General features: G+C 41.4%; 1 long non-coding RNA gene across 1 annotated transcript in view; it reads right to left on the bottom strand.

Annotated features, from left to right (window-relative positions):
• The window catches only part of LOC310835987, a 131,057-nt gene that overhangs the window by 15,238 nt on the left and 93,586 nt on the right, over nt 1-22,233 (bottom strand). The window lies entirely within an intron of this gene.

Raw genomic sequence — 22,233 nt, 5'->3', positions numbered from 1 at the left:
TGCTACATGATCCAGTGGTGGCTTGGCATCAACGGACAGTCACCTTCGGGTCAGCGCACTGTTTGGAACACTGTCTAGGGGGGGGAGAAGCCCAGGGTGAGGTTGGCCAGAGTGGCAGCAACTACACTGAAGCAGAGAGCGGAGGTGCCGCCACAGTACGCGGACTTACAGGAAGTCTTCAGCGAGAGGGAAGCGGACAGTCTGCCGCCACATAGGCCCTTCGACTGCCAAATCAACCTACTCCCTGGGCCGCAGCTGCCAGTGGGTAAGCTGTATGCCATGTCGGACCGAGAGATGCAGGAGTTGCGGGACTTTATTGACAAAAAACTAAAAAGGGGGTTTATAAGGGAATCTAAGGCAGTAGGGGGGAGCCCTGTCTTTTTTGTAGACAATAAAAACACAGATCAGCTTAGGCTGGTCGTGGACTTTCGAAAATTAAACCTCGTATCGGAACCCGTGACCTTCCCAATGCTCAGAATTGATGATATTCTGACTAGGGTGAGGAAGGGTAAGATCTTCACCAAGCTGAACCTCCAGGGAGCATACAATCTGATTAGAATGAGGAAGGGGGACAAATGGAAAACCACCATGTTCACCCCCCTAGGGGCCTTTGAGTACCTAGTCATGCCATTTGGATTACAATCGGGCTCAGCCTGTTTTCAAAGCTTCATGCACCATGTGCTGGGCCACCTGCTGTACAAAAACTGCGTAGCATTTCTGGACGACCTCCTGATCTATTCGGACAATGAAAAGCAACATGTCCAGGACGTCAGGGAAGTGCTGAAGAGGCTACAGCAGCACCAGTTGTGGGTCAAGCTGGAAAAGTGCCAATTTCACGCCAGAGAAGTGGAATTTCTGGGATACAAGTTGTCGGACAGAGGACTAGCCATGGACCCCGGCAAGGTGCAGGCGGTGCTGGAATGGAAGGCCCCCCAAACCCGGAAGGATGTGCAGAGGTTCCTTGGGTTCAGCAACTTCTACCGGAAGTTCATCAAGAACTTCGCCCACTTGACCACACCCATCACGGATTGTCTCAGTAGCAAGAAAAATTTTGTCTGGACGGAAAGTGCCCAACGATCCTTCGAAAGGCTAAAGAAGGCGTTCGCCTCGGAGGAACAGCTCCTGCACGTGGATCTGCAGAAGCCAATGAGGCTGGAGACCGACGCATCAGACAGAGCCATTGGAGCGGTGTTGCTGCAGCCGGGACGGAGCCAACACACCTGGAGGCCGTGCGCCTTCTTCTCACGGAAACTGAACAAATCGGAACAGAACTACACGGTGTATGATCGCGAACTGTTAGCTATTTATGCAGCGTTTCGGCAGTGGAGACATTTCCTAATAGGGGCTCAGCACAAGATTCAGGTTTGCACTGATCACAAGAACTTGGAATATTGGAGAACAGCTCGAGTCCTCAACCAGAGACAGATTCGATGGGCACAGGAGTTCTCCAAGTTCTTCTTTGAGATCAAGTACGTGCCGGGGGAAGAGAACGTGAGGGCAGACGCGCTTTCCCAGAAGCCAGAGTATACGGAAGGAGAAGGACCGCCGGAAGCTCGACACGTGTTCCCTGAGGAACGATGGGTTTGTGGGGGAGCGTTGGTTGGGAAACGAGAACTCACTGAGCTGATTCGCCAGGACGAATTCGCCCAAACCAGAATCAGGGAACTCAGGGGAACTGGGGGAGACCAGGGAGGCTTTGAGGAAAGGGAAGGACTGCTGTATTACAAGGGAGCAATGTATGTGCCCGGGGAAGCCCTGCGGGAAAGGGTGCTCAAACAGCTTCACGACAACCCAACTGCGGGGCACTTTGGGCAACACAAAACTATGTTACTGGTTACTAGGCAGTTCTGGTGGCCAAGGGTGAGGGAAGATGTACGAGAGTGTGTACGTGGCTGTGACCGCTGCCAACGGGCCAAGGGGGAGAGGGCGGCCCCGGCAGGGTTACTGGAACCCTTACCCACACCGGGGAGACCATGGGAGGTTGTGTTGATTGATTTCATGACAGATTTACCCAAATCCAGAGGGAAGACAGCAGTCATGGTAGTAGTAGATCTGCTAACCAAAATGTGCCATTTTATAGCGTGTTCACATGCAGTAACGGCCGAGGAAACCGCCCGGTTGTTTGTGGATCACATCTTCAGGTTGCATGGGGTTCCTTCGAGGGTTATCTCCGACCGAGGGAAACAATTTACCTCGAGGTTCTGGAGGAGACTCATGAACTTATTGCAGGTGGAAGTGGGATTCTCGACGGCGCGACACCCGGAGACCAACGGGCAAGCAGAGAGGGCAAACAGTGTTTTACAGCAATACCTGCGCTGCTACGTCAACGAGAGACAGAACGATTGGGTAAAGAAGCTAGCACTAGCGGAGTTTGCGTATAACAAAGCTGAGCATGTGTCCACGGGGATGAGCTGGTTCATGGCTAATTATGGGTGTCACCCCAGGGCTTTTCCCGGGAGAGGGGAGGAAGGGGGGAAATAGATGATGGATATCTGGTGGAAGAGTTCCACAACAGGTATCCGAGGAAGCCCAAACCCCTTGAGAGATTCTGGGAGGAGCAATTTGCCACCACCGATGAGGAGGAGGAGGATTTCGTGGGTTTTCCGGCTTCCCAGGAGGAAGGAGGAGAATCGTCAGGAGAGGAGGAATCAGATTGGGAAGCCCCGCCCGTGAGAAATTGGAGCAGGTGGGAAGCGGGGTTTGAGTCCACGGACGACGACAGCAGCTCCTTTCGGGGGTTCCCGGCATCGTCGGCTGAAGAAGGGGACAAGGTCCCGTCACAGGGTCAGGCCGGGGGTGGAGGGGGTCCTGGGGAGGAGGTGGATGTCAGGGAACTGCCATCAGAGCAAGAAATGGAGGCAGGGCTCCTGAGCGATGCCGGAGAGGGGACTAGCAGGGGGGAAGGATTTCAGCGTAACACCCATAGAGAAGAGAGGGAGATGGAGGAATTGGTGACAGGGCTCCAAGACCCTTCACCCGAAACTAGTGGAGAGAGCGCTGGGACGCCCCTGCCTTCCCCTTACTTGCGCAGACGCGTTCCACGCAGGGAACATAGGAGGAGACTCGGGGTCAAACAGCTTTTATGCTGGAAGAGGTTCAAGAGACGCCCACTCTCGGATTCTGCAAGTGACTAACAGGTCACGGAGGGCGAGCTCTGACCCTAAGCATGGTTGGGCAAGCAAACTAACTAAACTGAAGGCAATTTACGCACAAGTAACCCCTCACAACCATTACAGAAAATAAGAAAAAATTAAATACAAATCCGTTTTTTATAACTTTAGACTCCTTTGCTTATTTCCCTGACCTCCTCTCACCTCCCATTTTTGTATCCCATTTACATAATCAAATCATCAAATCCTTACCCTCATTCATTTATCTTAACTCTATATCTTAACATATTATAACTCTATATTTCCATCCATTATCAATTCATTTTTGCATATTCTTAATAACTTTGTTGCTAATGCCACTTATTTTCAATCCAACATCATTTTAACATTCATTAATTTTACAGTGTTTCTGCAAATAGTCTTTAAATTTCTTCCAGTCTTCTTCCACCAACTCTTCTCCCAGGTCTCGGATTCTGCCAGTCATTTCCGCCAATTCCATATAGTCCATCACCTTCATCTGCCACTCTTCCAGAGTGGGTAAATCTTGTGTCTTCCAATACTTCGCGATGAGTATTCTTGCTGCTGTTGTTGCATACATAAAAAAAGTTCTGTCCTTCTTTGGCACCAAGTGGCCGACTATATCGAGGAGAAAGGCCTCTGGTTTCTTCAGGAAGGTATATTTAAATACCTTTTTCATTTCATTATAGATCATCTCCCAGAAAGCCTTAATCTTTGGGCACGTCCACCAAAGGTGAAAGAATGTACCTTCATTCTCTTTACATTTCCAGCATTTGTTATCCTGGCAAATGATATATTTTTGCAAGCTTGACTGGTGTCATGTACCACCTGTAAATCATTTTCATTATATTCTCTCTCAAGGCATTACATGCCGTAAATTTCATACCGGTGGTCCACAACTGTTCCCAGTCAGCAAACATAATGTTATGACCAATGTCTTGTGCCCATTTAATCATAACAGATTTAACCATTTCATCCTGTGTATTCCATTTTAACAGCAAGTTATACATTCTTGAAAGTATCTTAGTTTTGGGGTCTAACAGTTCTGTTTCCAATTTTGATTTTTCCACCTGGAAGCCAATTTTTTTGTCCAAATTATAGGCCTCTCTTATTTGATAATAATGAAGCCAGTCTCGCACTTTATCTTTTAATTTCTCAAAACTCTGCAATTTCAATTTGTCTCCTTCTTGTTCCAATATTTCCCAATATTTTGGCCATTTGGCCTCCATATTGAGCTTTTTCTGAGCCTTTGCTTCCATTGGTGACAACCACCTTGGGGTTTTATTTTCCAATAAGTCTTTGTATCTTATCCAGACATTAAACAATGCTTTCCTGACGATTGAAACTTTCCTTGTCAGGACGAATTGCTGCTATAAAGATGAATGTATTGCCAAAGATGCTGTTTTTGTTTCAGACTTTACAGATTGTGGACAAAATGGAGTGTTTTGGGAGGTGGCAAAGAGATATCTCTAAATTTGTCTGGCAGGGTAAAAAGCCCAGAATCAAATTTAAGATATTAACTGATGCTAAAGAAAGAGGGGGCTTTGCCCTGCCAGACTTAAAGCTGTACTATGAATCAGCAGCTTTCTGCTGGTTGAAAGATTGGCTGCTTCTTGAAAACACTGATGTTTTAGATTTGGAAGGATTTAACAACGTTTTTGGATGGCATGCATATTTGTGGTATGACAAGGTTAAAATTCATAAGGCTTTCAAGAACCATATTATCAGGAAAGCAGTGTTCAATGTCTGGATAAAATATAAAGACTTATTGGAAAATAAGACCCCAAGGTGGTTATCACCAATGGAAGCTAAGTCCCGGAAAAGACTCAATATGGAGGCCAAATGGCCGAAATATTGGGAAATAATAGAAAAAGATGGAGATAATTGGAGGTTCCAGAGTTTGGAGAAACTAAAAGATAAAGTACGAGATTGGTTACATTACGCTCAGATTAAAGAGGTTTTCAAGATGGATAAAAGGATAGGATTCCAGGTGGAAAAATCGAAGTTGGAAACAGAACTGTTAGAACCTAAGACTAAGGTACTTTCAAGAATGTACAACTTGCTGTTAAAATGGAATACACAAGATGAAATGGTTAAATCGGCTATGATAAAATGGGCACAGGACATTGGGTACAATATCATGTTTGCTGACTGGGAAAAGTTATGGACCACCGGTTTGAAATTTACGGCATGTAATGCCTTGAAAGAAAATATTATGAAAATGATATATAGTTGGCACATGACCCCAGTCAAGTTTGCAAAAATATACCATTTGTCTGATAATAAATGTTGGAAATGTAAAGAAATTGAAGGAACGTTCTTTCACCTCTGGTGGACCTGCCCTAGAGTTAAGGCTTTCTGGGAAATGATATATAATGAGTTGAAAAAGGTATTTAAGTATACCTTCCCTAAGAAACCAGAGGCCTTTCTTTTGGGCATCGCCGGCCAGAGGGTGTCAAAGAAGGACCGAACATTTTTTATGTATGCAACAACAGCAGCAAGGATACTTGTCGCCAAGCACTGGAAAACCCAAGATTTGCCCACACTGGAAGAATGGCAGATGCAACTGATAGACTATATGGAGTTAGCAGAAATGACTGGCAGAATCCGAGACCTGGGAGAAGAGGCTGTGGAAGAGGACTGGAAGAAATTCAAAGACTATTTACAAAAATATTGTAAATTGTATGAATGTTAAGAAAGATGTAAGATTATTAACAATATGGCACCAATAAGCTAGTTAAAAGGAGTATGAAGATAAATGAAAATATAAGAAAAGATAAATTTTGGATAAATATTATGTTAAAATTAAGCTTCTAAGCTGGGGGTTATACTATCTAAAATTAGGGATAATATTGGAAAATTATAATATAAGAATTGAAACAAGGTGATAAATTGCTGGGTAAAGATCGAAAATTTGGAACGCAGGAACGAGAGATGCGAGGAAGTCCAAAGAAGTGAAGAAAGTATGGTCATTGTAAAATTATATGTCATTTTCTTTGTCTTTTTTATTGTATTAAGAAAATCTTTAATAAATATTTATAAAAATAAAATAAAAGCTGATATATAAATTGAATTAAAGATAACAACAAATTAAGGTAAAAAATTTAGGGATAAGAACTTGTTGAACAAACTTTTGGACATGGAATACAAGAAGGGGAGGCGAGGGGAAGTTGTGGAAAAAAGGTATTGAAAATATGGATTGCAAATGTTGAATTTTTCTTTTTTTTCTTTTTTTTCTTGTTTTACTTTTTTGTTTTTATGTACTATTTGAAATTCTAATAAATATCATTAAAAAACAACAACAATGCTTTCCTGACAATATGGTTTTTAAATGCTTTATGTGCTTTAACCTTGTCATACCACAAATATGCATGCCACCCAAAAACATTATTGAAACCTTCTAAATCCAAAATGTCTGTGTTCTCAAGAAGCAGCCAGTCTTTCAACCAGCAGAATGCTGCTGATTCATAATCAAGTTTTTAAAAAAAGATATTTATTAAAAATTTTCAATATTAATACAATAAAAATCAAAAAGAAAAAAGAAAAAATAACAAAAATACAAAAATAAAAATAATTTAAAACACACCAAGTTTCCATAACTTATTTTCCATTAACTTATTTCCCAGACCTCCTCATACCTCCCATTTTTGTATTCCAATTCAAATTGTTAGTTCAGCAAATCCTTATTGATAAGTTTTAACCTGCTTCTAAACCTTTTTTTCCCATATTCTCTTAAAACATTACAGCTGGAAACCACTTAATTTCTATCCGACATCGTTCTAACATTCATTGATTTTGCAATATTTCTGTAGATAGTCTTTGAATTTCTTCCAATCTTCTTCCGCTGACTCTTCTCCCTGGTCTCGGATTCTGCCAGTCATTTCTTCCAATTCCATATAGTCCATCACCTTCATCTGCCATTCTTCCAGAGTGGGTAGATCCTGTGTCTTCCAGTACTTTGCAATAAGTATTCTTGCTGCTGTTGTAGCATACATAAAGAAAGTTCTATCCTTATTTGGCACCAATTGGCCGACCATACCCAGGAGAAAGGCCTCTGGTTTCTTCAGGAAGGTATATTTAAATACCTTTTTCATTTCGTTATACATCATTTCCCAGAAAGCCTTAATCCTTGGGCATGTCCACCAAAGGTGAAAGAATGCACCTTCATTTTCTTTACATTTCCAACATTTATTATTTTTTTTAAAAAAATATTTATTAAAGGTTTTTTAATTATAACACAAAAACAAAACATACAAAAGTATCACATTTTATAACATATTTTCTTATCCTCTTTGGACTTCCTCACATCTCCCGCTCCTACGTTCCAAAATTATAAAAAAAAATAGTCCAGCAATTTATCACCTTGTCCCCACCTTACAATCTAGTTTTCCAATGTTATATCTTAAATTTTAGATATATTCATTTCACTCTTTAGAACATTTAGCTTAGCCTAATCATTATCTAAAAATTGATTTTTTCATGAAAGGTGAAAGAATGTACCTTCATTTCCCCTGCATTTCCAACATTTATTATCGGGCAAATGATAAATTTTTGCAAGCTTGACTGGGGTCATGTACCACCTGTAAATCATTTTCATAATATTCTCTCTTAAGGCATTACATGCCGTAAACTTCATACCTGTGGTCCATAACTGTTCCCAGTCAGCAAACATGATGTTATGTCCAACATCTTGTGCCCATTTAATCATAGCAGATTTCACCGTTTCATCCTGAGTGTTCCATTTCAGCAGCAAGTTATACATCTTTGACAAAATCTTAGTTTTAGGTTCTAACATCTCTGTTTCTAATTTTGATTTTTCCACCTGGAAGCCAATTTTCTTGTCCAAATTATAAGCCTCCATTATCTGGTAATAATGAAGCCAATCTCGCACTTTGTTTTTTAATTTCTCAAAACTCTGCAGTTTCAATCTATCTCCTACTTGTTCCAAAATTTCCCAATATTTCGGCCATTTGGCCTCCATATTGAGCTTTTTCTGAGCTTTTGCTTCCATTGGTGACAACCACCTTGGGGTTTTATTTTCCAATAAATCCTTATATCTTATCCAAACATTAAACAATGCTTTCCTGACAATATGGTTTTTGAATGCTTTATGTGCTTTAATCTTGTCGTACCATAAATATGCATGCCATCCAAAAACATTATTAAACCTTCTAAGTCCAAAATGTCTGTGTTCTCAAGAAGCAGCCAGTCTTTCAACCAGCAGAATGCTGCTGATTCATAGTAAAGTTTGAAGTCTGGCAGGGCAAATCCACCCCTTTCCTTTGCATCAGTTAATATCTTAAATTTTATTCTGGGCTTCTTGCCCTGCCAGACAAATCTAGAAATATCTTTCTGCCACTTCTTGAAACAGTCCATTTTGTCCACAATTTGCAATGTTTGAAACAAAAACAACATTCTAGGCAATACATTCATCCTTATAGCTGCAATTCGACCCAACAAGGAAAGCTTCAAATTTGACCAAATTTCTAGATCTTTTTTCACTTCCGTCCAACATTTTTCATAATTATCCTTAAATAAGTTCCCATTTTTAGCTGTCATGTTGATCCCCAGATATTTCACTTTCTTAACCACAGCCAGACCTGTTTCATTCTGAAACCTCTCTCTTTCGATCAATGTTAAGTTTTTCTCTAAAACCTTAGTTTTTAACTTGTTCAATTTGAATCCTGCTACTTGACCAAACTCTTGAATTAGTTCCAACACCCTTTTAGTACTAGATTCTGGCTCCTGTAACGTCAATACTAAGTCATCTGCAAATGCTCTCAGTTTGTACTGTTTGGCTCCGACCTGTATACCTTTAACCAACTGGTCCCTTCTAATCATATTCAGCAGGACCTCCAGGACCGATAGGAAAAGCAATGGGGAAATTGGGCACCCCTGTCGTGTCCCTTTTTCTATTTTAAATTCTTCCGTAACCACATTATTTACCATTAATTTGGCCTTTTGTTCAGAGTATATTGCACCTATACCATTTTCAAACCCTTGGCCTACCCCCATACCCTGTAGGTTCTTTTTCATAAAGCTCCAAGAGATGTTGTCAAAAGCTTTCTCCGCATCCACAAATATCAGAATGGCTTTAGTGTTTATGTTCACTTCTAGCTTTTCCAAAATGTCAATTATGTTCCTCAAATTGTCAGACAAATGTCTTCCCGGGAGAAAGCCCGCTTGATCCTTGTGAATCTCTTCCATCAATACTTTTTTCAATCTCTTGGCCAAAATGTCAGCAAAAAAATTGTAATCCACATTTAATAACTATATGGGACGGTAGTTCTTAAGTTGAGTCTTTTCAGTCTCTGTTTTTGGTATAAGTGTGATATACGTCTCTTTCCACGAGTCTGGTGCCCTTTTCCCTTCCAAAATTTCGTTGCAGACTTCCTTCAGGGGTTGTAATAACCACTCCTTCAAAGATCTATAATATCTGGAAGTCAGATATTTTTTTTATTATTCATAATAAAGTTTAAGGTCTGGCAGGGCAAATCCACCTCTTTCCTTTGCGTCAGTTAGTATTTTAAATTTTATTCTGGGCTTCTTGCCCTGCCAGACAAATCTAGAAATGTCTTTCTGCCACTTCTTGAAACAGTCCATCTTGTCCAAAATTTGCAATAACTGAAACAGAAATAACATTTTTGGCAATACATTCATCTTTATAGCTGCAATTCGACCCAACAAGGAAAGCTTCAAATTTGACCATATTTCCAAATCTTTTTTCACTTCTGCCCAACATTTCTCATAGTTATCTTTAAATAGGTTTAGGTTCTTAGCAGTCATATTAACCCCTAGATATTTTACTTTCTTAACCAATGTTAAACCTGTCTCCTTCTGAAACCTCTCTTTCTCAATCGGTGTAAAATTTTTCCCAATCACTTTAGTTTTTGACTTGTTCAGCTTAAATCCTGCCACATGACCAAATTCTTGAATCAATTCTAATACTCTTTTCGTACTAGGTTCTGGCTCTTGTAACGTCAAAACTAGGTCATCTGCAAAAGCTTTCAATTTGTATTGTTTGGCTCCGACCTGAATACCTTTGATCAGACGGTCCCTCCTAATCATGTTCAGCAAAACCTCCAGGACCGAAATAAAAAGCAATGGGGAAATTGGGCAGCCTTGTCGTGTCCCTTTCTGTATCTTAAATTCCTCTGTCATCACATTATTGACTATTAATTTAGCCTTTTGTTCTGAGTAAATTGCACTTATACCATTTTCAAACCCTTGACCCACCCCCATTCCCTGAAAATTTTTCTTCATAAAATTCCAAGAAATGTTGTCAAAGGCTTTTCCCGCATCTATAAAAATTAAAACTGCTTTGGTATTAATGTTCACTTGCAACTTCTCCAAAATGTTAATTATATTCCTCGTATTGTCAGACAAGTGTCTACCTGGGAGAAAGCCAGCTTGGTCCTTATGTATCTCTTCGACTAGTACCTTTTTTAATCTATTAGCCAAAATATCAGCAAAAAATCATAATCCACATTAAGCAGGGATATGGGGCAGTAGTTCTTAAGTTGTGTCTTTTCAGACTCAGTTTTCGGTATAAGTGTGATGTAAGCTTCCTTCCAGGGACGCAGGTGGCGCTGTGGGTTAAAGCCTCAGCGCCTAGGACTTGCCGATCGAAAGGTCGGCGGTTCGAATCCCTGCGGCGGGGTGCGCTCCCGCTGCTCGGTCCCAGCGCCTGCCAACCTAGCAGTTCGAAAGCACCTCCGGGTGCAAGTAGATAAATAGGGACCGCTTACCAGCGGGAAGGTAAACGGCGTTTCCGTGTGCGGCTCTGGCTCGCCAGAGCAGCGATGTCACGCTGGCCACGTGACCCGGAAGTGTCTCCGGACAGCGCTGGCCCCTGGCCTCTTAAGTGAGATGGGCGCACAACCCCAGAGTCTGTCAAGACTGGCCCGTACGGGCAGGGGTACCTTTACCTTTACCTTTTAAGCTTCCTTCCACGACTCTGGTGCCTTTTTCCCCTCCAAAATTTCATTACAAACCTCCTTTAGTGGCTGAATTAACCAATCTTTCAGTGATCTATAGTATTTTGAGGTTAAGCCATCCGGCCCTGGAGATTTATCCAACTGCATATTCTGGATGGCACCTTCTACCTCCTGTTCTGTAATTTTATGGTTCAGCATTATCTTATTTTCTTGTGAGATTTTTTGTAATCCATTTGTTCTTAAAAACTGGTCTATGTCAGTCTCTTTCTGTGGCCCTTGTGTATATAGTTGTTTAAAATATCTCTGGAAGCACTTTCTAATCTCCAGTGGATTCTGTATGTTCTTTCCTTCCACATCCAAATTTGTGATAGTGTTTAATTTTTGTCTTTTTTTCATCTGCCAGGCTAGCAGTTTCCCGCATTTATTAGCCGATTCAAATGTCTTTTGTCTCATCTGTTTAATTTTCCATTCTACTTCCTGATTTATCATTTTCATATATTGTACTTGATATAGCTTTATTTCTCTCAGAATCTCTTGCGACTTTGGTTTCGCTCTTAATTTCTTCTCTCCTTCTTTTATTTTTTCCAAGATTTTATCTTTTTTCTCATTTTGGATTCTCTTCTTTATTGCATTCTGTTGGATCAGAAACCCTCTCATGACCGCCTTGCTTGCATCCCAGATTACTCTTTTTTCAACCGTGGTATTCAAATTTATCTCAAAATAGTCTCAAAAATTTTGGGGCCTTCTTGGTAACCTCTTGATCTCTAAACAAGGTGTCATTCATCCTCCATCTGAAGGAACCGATTGGTGTTAGTGTCATCTCCATCTTCACAGCATTATGGTCGGAGCAAGTTTTTGGGCAAATTTCCACTTTTCGAGTCTTAGGTGCCAGTCCTCTAGTTACCCATATTTGGTCAATTCTTGTCCATGTCATTTTGGCTTCAGAGAAGAATGTTCTCTCTCTTCCTAAGGGGTTCTTAGTTCTCCAGATGTCAATCAAGTCCATATTGTCAGTCAATTCAAAAAAAGTTTTTGGTAGTCTGCCATCTTTGATTACAACCTGTCTCTGCGACTTGTCCATATTTGTAGATACCACTCCATTCATATCTCCCATTATAATAATGTTATAATCCATATAGTCTAGCAATGTCTCATGCAATTTCTTTAAAAATTCAGATTTCCCCTCATTTGGTGCATAGACTCCTACTATCAAAAATTTTTCTCCTTGTGATTGAATTTCAATTGCCACAATTCTTCCTTGTTCATCTTTAAAAACAAATTTCGGTGATAGGCTCTCTTTGGCGTAAATAACAACTCCTCTCTTTTTAACCTTATCCGATGAAATAAACTCTTGGCCCAATCTTTTATTAATCAGTACTTTCCTGTGTAGCCTTATCACATGTGTTTCCTGTAAACAAATTAAGTCCAATTGTTCCTTTTTCAATAAATGAAAGACTTTCTTCCTCTTCTCCGAGGAGTTAAATCCATGAATGTTCCAACTTAATAATTGCAGAGACATGGTGTAATTATTCTACTTTCCTCCAACTGCTCCCAAAAGTTCTTCTTGTTCTGATGGTGGTATCACTTTTTCTAGTTTGTCCAATGCCAGGGGTGGTGGTACTATGTCTAGTACTCCTGATTTTAAAGCTCTTAGCTCTTCTAGAACTTCTTTTTGCAGGTCTTCTTTGTCGTCTCTCAAAAATTTTCCCTTGTCTTCCACTGATCTTATTTTGAACTTTTTCCCTTTAAAGGTAAAAGATAGTCCCTGGGGGAATTCCCACCTAAAAACAATTCTATTTCTTCTCAGCAGGGCCACCAGATCTCCGTAGTTAGTTCTAAGATCCAATAGATGTTTCGGAATGTCCTTAAAAATCTCCACTCTTGAATCGTTTATTTCCAAAGTCTTCTGGAAGTGCGCACTCAGTATTTTGTCTCTCTCTTCTTTCGTTCGGAGGGTAACCAAACAGTCTTTCACCCTGTTTTTTCTCCCTCCTCTTCCAAGTCTAAACGCACTTACAATCTTAAAATCTTGCTCCACCTCCAAATTCCAAAATTTTTCAAATTCCTGTGTAAGATAGTCACTTAGATTGTCTTTTTCAAGTTCCGGTACTGCCTTGATCCTCAGATTGGTCTGTTTCTCCCTCAGTTCAATCATAGACAGAAGTGACTGGTGGTCCCCAATCTGCTTGCGCATCGGTTTTATTTCTTCCTCTACAGCCACTGCTTTTTCTTTTGCTTCCTCAGCTATTTTTCGATTAGATGCAGATTCTTGCAACAATTTTTCAATAGATTCTGTATTGGAATTCACCTTCTGTCCCAGATTATTGATGCTAGCAGTATTCCGGTCTATTTTAGTTGATTGTTCAGTAACTTGTTTACTTAAGCCTTCCAATTTTTCATAAATTTTATTTAACACTGAAGTAAAATCCCCTTCTGAAGCCATTCCTTTTGACCCAGCCTGTGTGAAATCTTCCCCCTGTGTCACAGGAGGGCCAGGAACAGATGATCTACGTTGCTGGGATACTGCGCTGGGCTGCTGCACTCTAACCTTGCCCGATCTTGTTGTCAGTCATCACACTTTTGTCTATGATTCAAGGTCAGTCCCACGGTCAAATCTTACCGTGGAAAGTCCCCAGAGTTAAGAATGGAAAGATCCCCCAGCTGGGTGTGCAGTTTCAATGTTCCTCTAGGGGGACACTGTAACAGTCATTAAAGTTACAATAAAGAGTCTTTTCCAACTTTCCAAAGTCCCCTTCAAGAAAACAAGCAACAATTTCAAATCCAGAGAAGACCTTTAACAAGTATCTCCTTTGCAGAGTTAACCATTAAAAAGTTACATTGTCTATAAGTAGTGCAACTCTCAATACAACAGTTCTAATGAACCTGGCAGTCTGTTCCCAGGAGTTAGCTGATGGTCTCCTTCTTTTCCTTTTGCAAGTAAGAAAGCCACTTTTCCCTCTCGCCCCCCCCCCCTCCTACAGCCTGGGGGGGGGAGTTCTTTTACTTTGATGTTCGGATTTGGAGCTTTTAAAACACCGCCCTCCAGGTCTTAGCTTAAAGAGTCTTTGCTTTGATCTGTGTACAGAAAGCGGAAAGGCGGACTTTCTGTTTACACCTTCCCGCTTCAGTGCCAAATTAATCCCTTTTTTCTCCTTTTATTTTTTTTAAAATATTTTTTATTAACAATTTTTTGTTTAAATCACAATGCCAATAAAACAATACAATATCACATCTTTTAACATAGATCTTTTCACTTCTTTGGACTCCCTCACATCTCCCGCTCCTGCATTCCTGGTTATAATTTTATTCAGCAAATTTATCCCCTTATTTTTAATCTTCATAATTAATTTTCCAATGTTATATCTCTAGTTTTGGCTATCCTTTTATTCAAATCTTAAAAAGTTTAGACATAACCAATATATTCCAAAAATTTTATCATTTCTTAAATTTATCTTATCTTCATAATTCACTTCCTTAAGCTCAATGGTGCCAAGTTGTTTATACTCTAGCATCCTTCTTAACATTCATACAATTTACAATATTTTTGTAAATAAGTCTTAAATTTCTTCCAATCTTCTTCCACCCTCTCCTCTCCCAGGTCTCGGATTCTGCCGGTCATCTCGGCCAGTTCCATGTAGTCTATCAGTTGCATCTGCCACTCTTCCAGTGTGGGTAGATCTTGTGTTTTCCAATGCCTGGCGACGAGTGTCCGTGCTGCTGTTGTTGTATACATAAAGAATGTTCGGTCCTTCTTTAACACATTCTGGCCGACAATACCCAAAAGAATAGCCTCTGGTTTCTTAGGGAAGGTATACTTAAATACCTTTTTCAACTCATTATATATCATTTCCCAGAAAGCCTTCACTCTAGGGCAAGTCCACCAGAGGTGAAAGAATGTTCCTTCATTTTCCTTACACTTCCAACATTTGTTATCAGACAAGTGGTATATTTTTGCAAGTTTGACTGGGGTCAGATACCATCTATATATCATTTTCATAACATTTTCTTTCAAAGCATTACATGCAGTAAACTTCAACCCAGTAGTCCACAACCTCTCCCAGTCTTCAAACATAATGTTATATCCGATGTCCTGTGCCCACTTTATCATAGCCGATTTAACCGTTTCATCTTGTGTATTCCACTTCAGCAGCAAGTTATACATTTTTGAAAGTACTTTAGTCTTAGGCTCTAGCAATTCCGTTTCTAGCTTCGATTTTTCCACCTGGAATCCTAGCTTTTTATCAAGTTTAAAAACTTCTTTAATCTGAGCATAATGTAGCCAATCTCGCACTTTGTCTTTCATTTTCTCCTGACTCTGCAATTTCCAATTATCTCCATCTTTTTCTAATATTTCCCAATACTTCGGCCATTTGGCCTCCATATTGAGTCTTTTCCGGGCCTTAGCTTCCAATGGTGAAAGCCACCTTGGAGTTTTATTTTCCAGTAAGTCTTTGTATTTTATCCAGACATTAAACACTGCTTTTCTGACAATATGGTTCTTGAAAGTCTTATTGAGCTTAACCTTGTCATACCATAGATATGCATGCCACCCAAAAGCATTATTAAAACCTTCCAAATCTAGTACGTCAGTGTCCTCGAGAAGTAGCCAATCTTTTAGCCAGCAGAAGGCTGCGGCCTCATAGTACAACTTTAAGTCTGGCAGGGCAAAGCCCCCTCTTTCTTTCGCATCAGTTAATATCTTTAACTTAATTCTGGGCTTTTTGCCCTGCCAGACAAATTTAGAAATATCTCTCTGCCACTTCCAAAAGCACTCTGTTTTGTCCACAACTTGCAAAGTTTGAAACAAAAACAACATTTTTGTCAATACATTCATCTTAATAGCAGCAATTCGGCCTAACAAGGAAAGTTTCAGTCTTGTCCAACTTTCTAAATCTCTCTTAATTTCTGACCAACATTTCTCATAGTTGTCCTTAAATAAACTCAATTTTTTTGCTGTTAAGTTTACCCCTAGGTATTTTACTTTTTTAACCACATTTAACTCTGTCTCTTTCTGAAACCTTTCTGACTCTGTAACTGTCAAGTTTTTTTCCAAAACCTTAGTTTTTTGCTTATTTAGTCTAAATCCCGCCACCCGACCAAACTCTCGAATCAATTGTAATACTCTTTTCGTACTAGATTCTGGCTCCTGTAAAGTCAAAACTAGGTCATCTGCAAAAGCTTTAAGTTTGTACTGTTTCGCTCCGACCCGTATTCCTTCAACCAACCGGTCTCCTCTAATCATGTTCAAGAGCACCTCCAGGACAGAAATAAATAACAAAGGGGAGATAGGGCAGCCTTGTCGTGTTCCCTTTTCAATTTTAAGCTCTTCTGTCACCACATTGTTGACTATCAGCTTAGCCTTTTGTTCTGAATAGATTGCATCTATCCCATTTTCAAATCCCCGTCCCACTCCCATCCCTTCCAAATTTTTCTTCATAAATTTCCAGGAAATGTTGTCAAAGGCCTTCTCCGCATCTATAAAGATTAACACAGCTTTTGTATTAATATTTGTTTGCAGAAGTTCTAAAATGTCAATAATGTTCCTTGTATTAGCAAACAAATGTCTGCCTGGGAGAAAGCCTGCCTGGTCCTTATGAATTACTTCATTTAGAACTTTTTTAAATCTATTCGCTAAAATGTCCGCAAAAATTTTGTAATCCACATTTAAAAGGGAGATGGGACGGTAGTTCTTGAGTTGTGTCTTTTCAGTTTCTGATTTAGGTATTAACGTGATGAAAGCCTCTTTCCACGTTTCCGGCGCCCTTTTCCCTTCCAAAATTTCATTGCCTACCTCCATCAATGGTTGTATCAGATAGTCTTTCAATGTCTTATAATACTTGGAGGTAAGGCCATCGGGTCCTGGGGATTTGCCCAATTGCATGTTCTGGATGGCTTGTTCAATCTCTTGTCTTGTTATTTTGGAGTTCAGGATTGATCTGTTATCTTGTGACAGTTTTGGTAGTCCATTGTTTTTCAAAAATTGTTCTATCTCAACCTCATCTTGTGGCCCTTGGGTATACAGTTGTTTGAAGTATCTCTGGAAACACTTTCTAATCTCCTCAGGGTTCTGTATATTTCTTCCTTCAATCTCTAAATTTGTAACTGTATTCATTTTTTGTCTCTTCTTCAACTGCCATGCTAGCAGTTTCCCACATTTATTCGCCGATTCAAATGTTCTCTGTTTCATTAGTTTAACTTTCCACTCTATTTCCTGATTTATCAATTTAGAATATTGCGCTTGATAAAGCTTGATTTCTCTCAGAATCGGCTGTGACTTCGGTTTTGTCCTTAATTTCTTCTCACATTCTTTAATTTTCTCCAAAATTCTATCTTTTTTCTCATTTTGTATCCTTTTCTTTACCGCATCACCGCCTTACTTGCGTCCCAGATAGTTCTTTTTTCCACCGTAGTGTTCAAATTTATCTCAAAATAGTCTTTCGAAGCTTTTTGGGCCTTCTTAATGATCTCCTGATCCCGAAACAAATTGTCATTCATCCTCCATCTGAAGGAGCCGGTTGGTAGTAATCTCATATCCATCTTTACTGCATTATGGTCAGAGCAGGTCTTTGGGCAGATTTCCACTTTTTTAATCTTAGGTGCCAGACCTCTAGATATCCATATTTGGTCGATTCTTGTCCATGTCAGTTGGGCTTCAGAAAAGAATGTTCCTTCTCTTCCCAAGGGGTTCTTTGTTCTCCAAATATCAATCAAGTCCATATTGTCAGTTAGTTCAAAAAAGGTCTTTGGTAGTCTGCCATCCTTTGTTACATTTTGACTTTGTGATTTATCCATGTTGGTTGATACGACCCCATTCATATCTCCCATCATGATGATGTTGTCATAGTCCAGATAATCCAGCATGCTCTCATGCAACTTCTTGTAAAATTCCGATTTCCCCTCATTTGGTGCATAAATTCCTAATATTAAAAGCTTCTCTCCTTGGTATTGTATCTCAATTGCCAAAATTCTTCCTTGTTCGTCTTTAAATAAAAATTTTGGTGACAGGCTCTCCTTTGCATATATCACCACTCCTCTTTTCTTAACTCGGTCTGAACAGATAAATTCTTGGCCTAATCTTTTGTTTATTAACACTTTTCTATGGAGCCTGGTCACATGTGTTTCTTGCAAGCAAACAATATCTGTCAGGGTTTCAGGGACAGAGAGCGAGGGGGAGGGGTCCCAGGGCGACGAGGAAGAGGACGACGACGACCCGAGGTTGTCAGTGAGTCCGTCAAGTGAATCCGAGGATTCCCAAAAGGGAGCCCCCCTGGTCAGGCCAAGGGGCAGTAGAGAGGGAAGCAGTCAGAAGCAGGGGAACGAAGAGGGAATCCCCAGTGGGGGTTGGAGATCGGGACCGGCCTCTCCGTCGGAACGGAGTGAAGGGGGTGGAGTTGCCAGTGTGTCAGAAAGAGCAGAACAGGGAGCAGAGAGGGGAAGGAGTTCGGAGCAGAACGTCCTGCCGGAAGGGGAGGAGTGTAGTACCGAGAGTAGCGTAACGGTCGAAAGGAAGGTCAGAGGCAACGTACGCGTGCCAAGTTCAAATGTGGAGGCGCGCGGAAATGAGGAGAGCCCTGAGGAGGAGCCTGGTCCCAAAGCACGAAGGAGGGGGGAGCAGGCGTCAGAAGACTCAGCCTCGGGGGAGTCCCGGAGGGAGGGAGCACAGGGGGGCAGGAAGACCCTGCGGAAAAGGAAGGAGAGGAAAAGGTGGAGCAGTACAAGCCTCTTAAGCTGGTGCAGGGGCGGGACTGACTCAGAGGGGACTTCTACGATCTAAGAGTAACAGATCCGGAGCCACGGAGCTTGGATGTAATGCCAACAATGTTCTTCAATAAAACCTTTTGTATATAACTTGGACTGGACTTTGGTCTCTTGTGAGCTGGGACCACGGGTGGCTCTGACAATATCCAATTGTTCTTTTTTCAATATATGAAATATTCTTCTTCTTTTTTCCGGGGAATTGGCACCATTAATATTCCAACTCAAAAGTTGCAGAGACATCCTGAATAAATCTGTTATTGTTCTGGTGGGTGTATCTTTTTCTCTGAATCTTCAGTTTCCGAAGGTGGAGTTGGTCCAGGTCTCGGGGGTAGTTCAAGCCCTTTTTGAAGGTCTTCTCCGTAGGCAATCAAAAATTTGTCTCTATCTTCAGGTGATTTAATTTTAACCTTCTTCCCTCTGAAAGTGAAGGATAATCCCTGAGGAAATTCCCACCTGAATATGATTGAGTTGCTCCTCAACAACTTGACCAGTTCCAGATAGGTGGATCTAAGGTCCAAAAGTTGTTTCGGGATATCTTTGTAAATTTCAGCTCTCTTGTCCGAGATGTCCAGTGACTTTCCGTAGTGTAGGCCTAGAATTTTATCTCTTTCCTCCTTCGATCTCAGGGTTATCAAACAGTCTCTGGGCTTGCCTTTGGTCGCAAACTTTCCGAGTCTGAAGGCCGACACAATTTTAAAGTCCTTTCCTTCTTCCAAAGGCCAGAATTTAGAAAATTCTTTAGTCAAGAACTCAATTAAGTTCCCTTGTTCAAGTTCTGGTATCGCCCTCAGTCTCAGATTATTCTCCCGGTTCCGCAGTTCAATCATAGACAAATACATCTGCTGCTCCCCAACTTGTTTAGACAGTGGCTTGACCTCTTGTTCCAATTCTTCTACTTTTTGATTAGTTGCCTCAGCCAGTTTACGGTTTTCTGCAGTGGCATCTGATAACTGTCCAATTGCTTGTACGTTCTGAGCCACTTGGTCATTTATTTTGCTTAAGCTGGCTGCATTTTGGTCAATCTTGGCCGTTTGTTCATCAACTTTCTTATCCAAAGTTTCCAATTTTTCCAAGATTTTCTCTAAGGTTGGGCCTAATGCTCCTGCAGCCATATCTTCCTCTTGTAGTTGCTCAATTTCTTCCTCCCCTGCCACCGGCAGAGTAGGAACAGAAGATCTACGTGCCTGTGAGGCTAAAGCTAGAGTTGTTTGTCTGGTTCTAACTCTAGCGTCTTTTTTTCTTGCTCCTCATGCTGTTCTCTCTTGGAGCAAGCAGGAGAAGCAAAGCACAAGGCCTTGGCACCACATCACGTCTGAACCCGGGACTGTGGCCTTATCATAATAAGCAACAATTGCCAGCCAATCTGAAGTCCCTGCTTATGGCTGGCCTGCTGACTGTGGCTTGTTAGGGAGCAACAAACCATGACCAGATGTAATGGGGAAAACAAAGCTCCCAGGTTTGTTTCTCCTACTTGTGCCAGGAGCAAAGGGGGAGAAATGAAGCATCTTGCAACCGTAAATCAGAAAGTCGATGGTGATGTGTGAATACATAGATTACAACACCCTTGCACTCACCATGATTAAGGGAGTTCAGCAACGTCTTCTGGCGCAAGCAAAAATAGACCCACTGGGTTTGGGTCCCCCCTTTCAGAACTGGTTCCTACTGGAATCCTGATGGGAGTTTTGTTTAAGATGCAAAGTGTGTTTTGTTGATGCAGAAAAGTGGACTCGATTAACTAAACAAGGGCATTCAGAGTAGAGTAACTCAACAGGTAACGTTGAATACCAAGAGCTGTTGTGTTTTTCTGAAATCTATTCAGGCAAAAAGTGTTCAGTACCAGATACACCTGCCCTGTGGTGCTGAAGATTTCTGTGTGAATTACAGAACATGAACTGGTTACTTGACCAGGAGCACGTAAAAAGGGAGGGGGCACCTCACAAACATGAATTATATATACATCACCAAAGGAAAACCACAAATAAACGCTGACAGTCCTTTAAGAACTCATTTCTTATTAAATGCAGGTCAATTGTGTTCAGATGTCTGTGACCCTGTCCTTGAGAAATGGCAGAGGTCACAAAACCTAGCAGAGAATTCTGCCAATTATTCCACCTGTAATTTGCATAGCCTATGGCTTTATTTATGTACCCCAAAAGTAATAGTGTAGTGTCCTGTGGGGGAGGTGTCCAGTCTCAAGTCAAACAAGAGCATGTAATAACCCATCTGAATATGGCAACTGTAAGCTCTGACTCACTTGCTAAATATTCTCCTATCCTTGTCATGGTATCACATGGCAATTGCTGCCTACTGTCAAGAACAGTCCATTATGCAGATGTAGTTTTGGTTACTGCATTTTGCTAACTTGGGTGCCGTTTTTCATTTGCCACCAGACAACTCACCCCCACCCCCCAAAAAAACCCAATCACTACAAGGATTCAGGAAACTGTGTAAGGGTCGAGGCACCCGAACACATCGTTTTGCTAGAACTTTTATGCAACGGCTAGACTGGTGAAGTGTTAGGTTCCATACAGCATCGTTCAACAGTAGTGCTTGCTGTACCCCTCCAGTTTGGTGCGCATTAAGGATTCTGCACAGGAATTCAGTTTTTCCCATCACGACTCAAAGAAGTGACCTCCAAAATACATTGTGCAACTTTCTCCAATGGGTAAAATGTCTTCATGGTGACTGAAACACGAGGCAAAGCAGAGGTGGATTTAGGGCAGTGAAGCTCTTCCCCTGCACAGGATGTGGGGGCCAGAAGGGAGCCTTCCTGCCTCCTTCCCCAAGCCTAGTTGGCGCTCTCCCAGCTTTGGGAATGAGATGAGAGGGCTCTAGGACCCCACCAGAGCCTTGTGCATCCTTCCCCAAGCCTGACCCCTCCCCTGCCTGGCTTTTGGAAGGCACCAGGAGGGCACCATATTACCAAGGTCCCTCCCTGGGCAAAGTGTCATTTGTTCTTCAGTAAGAGCGTCTGTGCAAACAGAACAGAAACGGTGATGGTAGGGATGAATGGAAATGACCTTCCGTTGAGCACTCTCTCTTAAGCTCCCCTCAAAAGCTGGGGGTGCATATAGGTTCTGGTAACACCAGACGCATTTGCACAGAGTATTTGATCCCCACAGCCCATGTTCACGGAGACAATGCCATCTGTGGAAGTCCTAACCATGCCACATGATTGACAGGCTATGTGCAAGTCTAATATGGGGTGTGTGCAGCTAGGCCCCTGCAGCAGGCTGCGGGGAGACTAAGGAAGCCTCCCTTTTGAAAAAGGTGTTCAATCCAGTGCTGAACTGGAAGCATAACACTGGCCCTCCAAGCTGTCACGGGTGAGGTTTCACTATGTTACGAGACTCCTTAAAATTGAATAAACAAGAAACATGGGGGGAAATATTATGAGACTCACCGCAGCC

The sequence above is a fragment of the Podarcis gaigeae genome (genome assembly GCF_964106915.1).
Source record: "Podarcis gaigeae genome assembly, chromosome: W".
Lineage (NCBI taxonomy): Eukaryota > Metazoa > Chordata > Lepidosauria > Squamata > Lacertidae > Podarcis > Podarcis gaigeae.
Note: the sequence above shows the minus strand (reverse complement) of the source record. Positions and strands in the feature narration are given on the sequence as shown.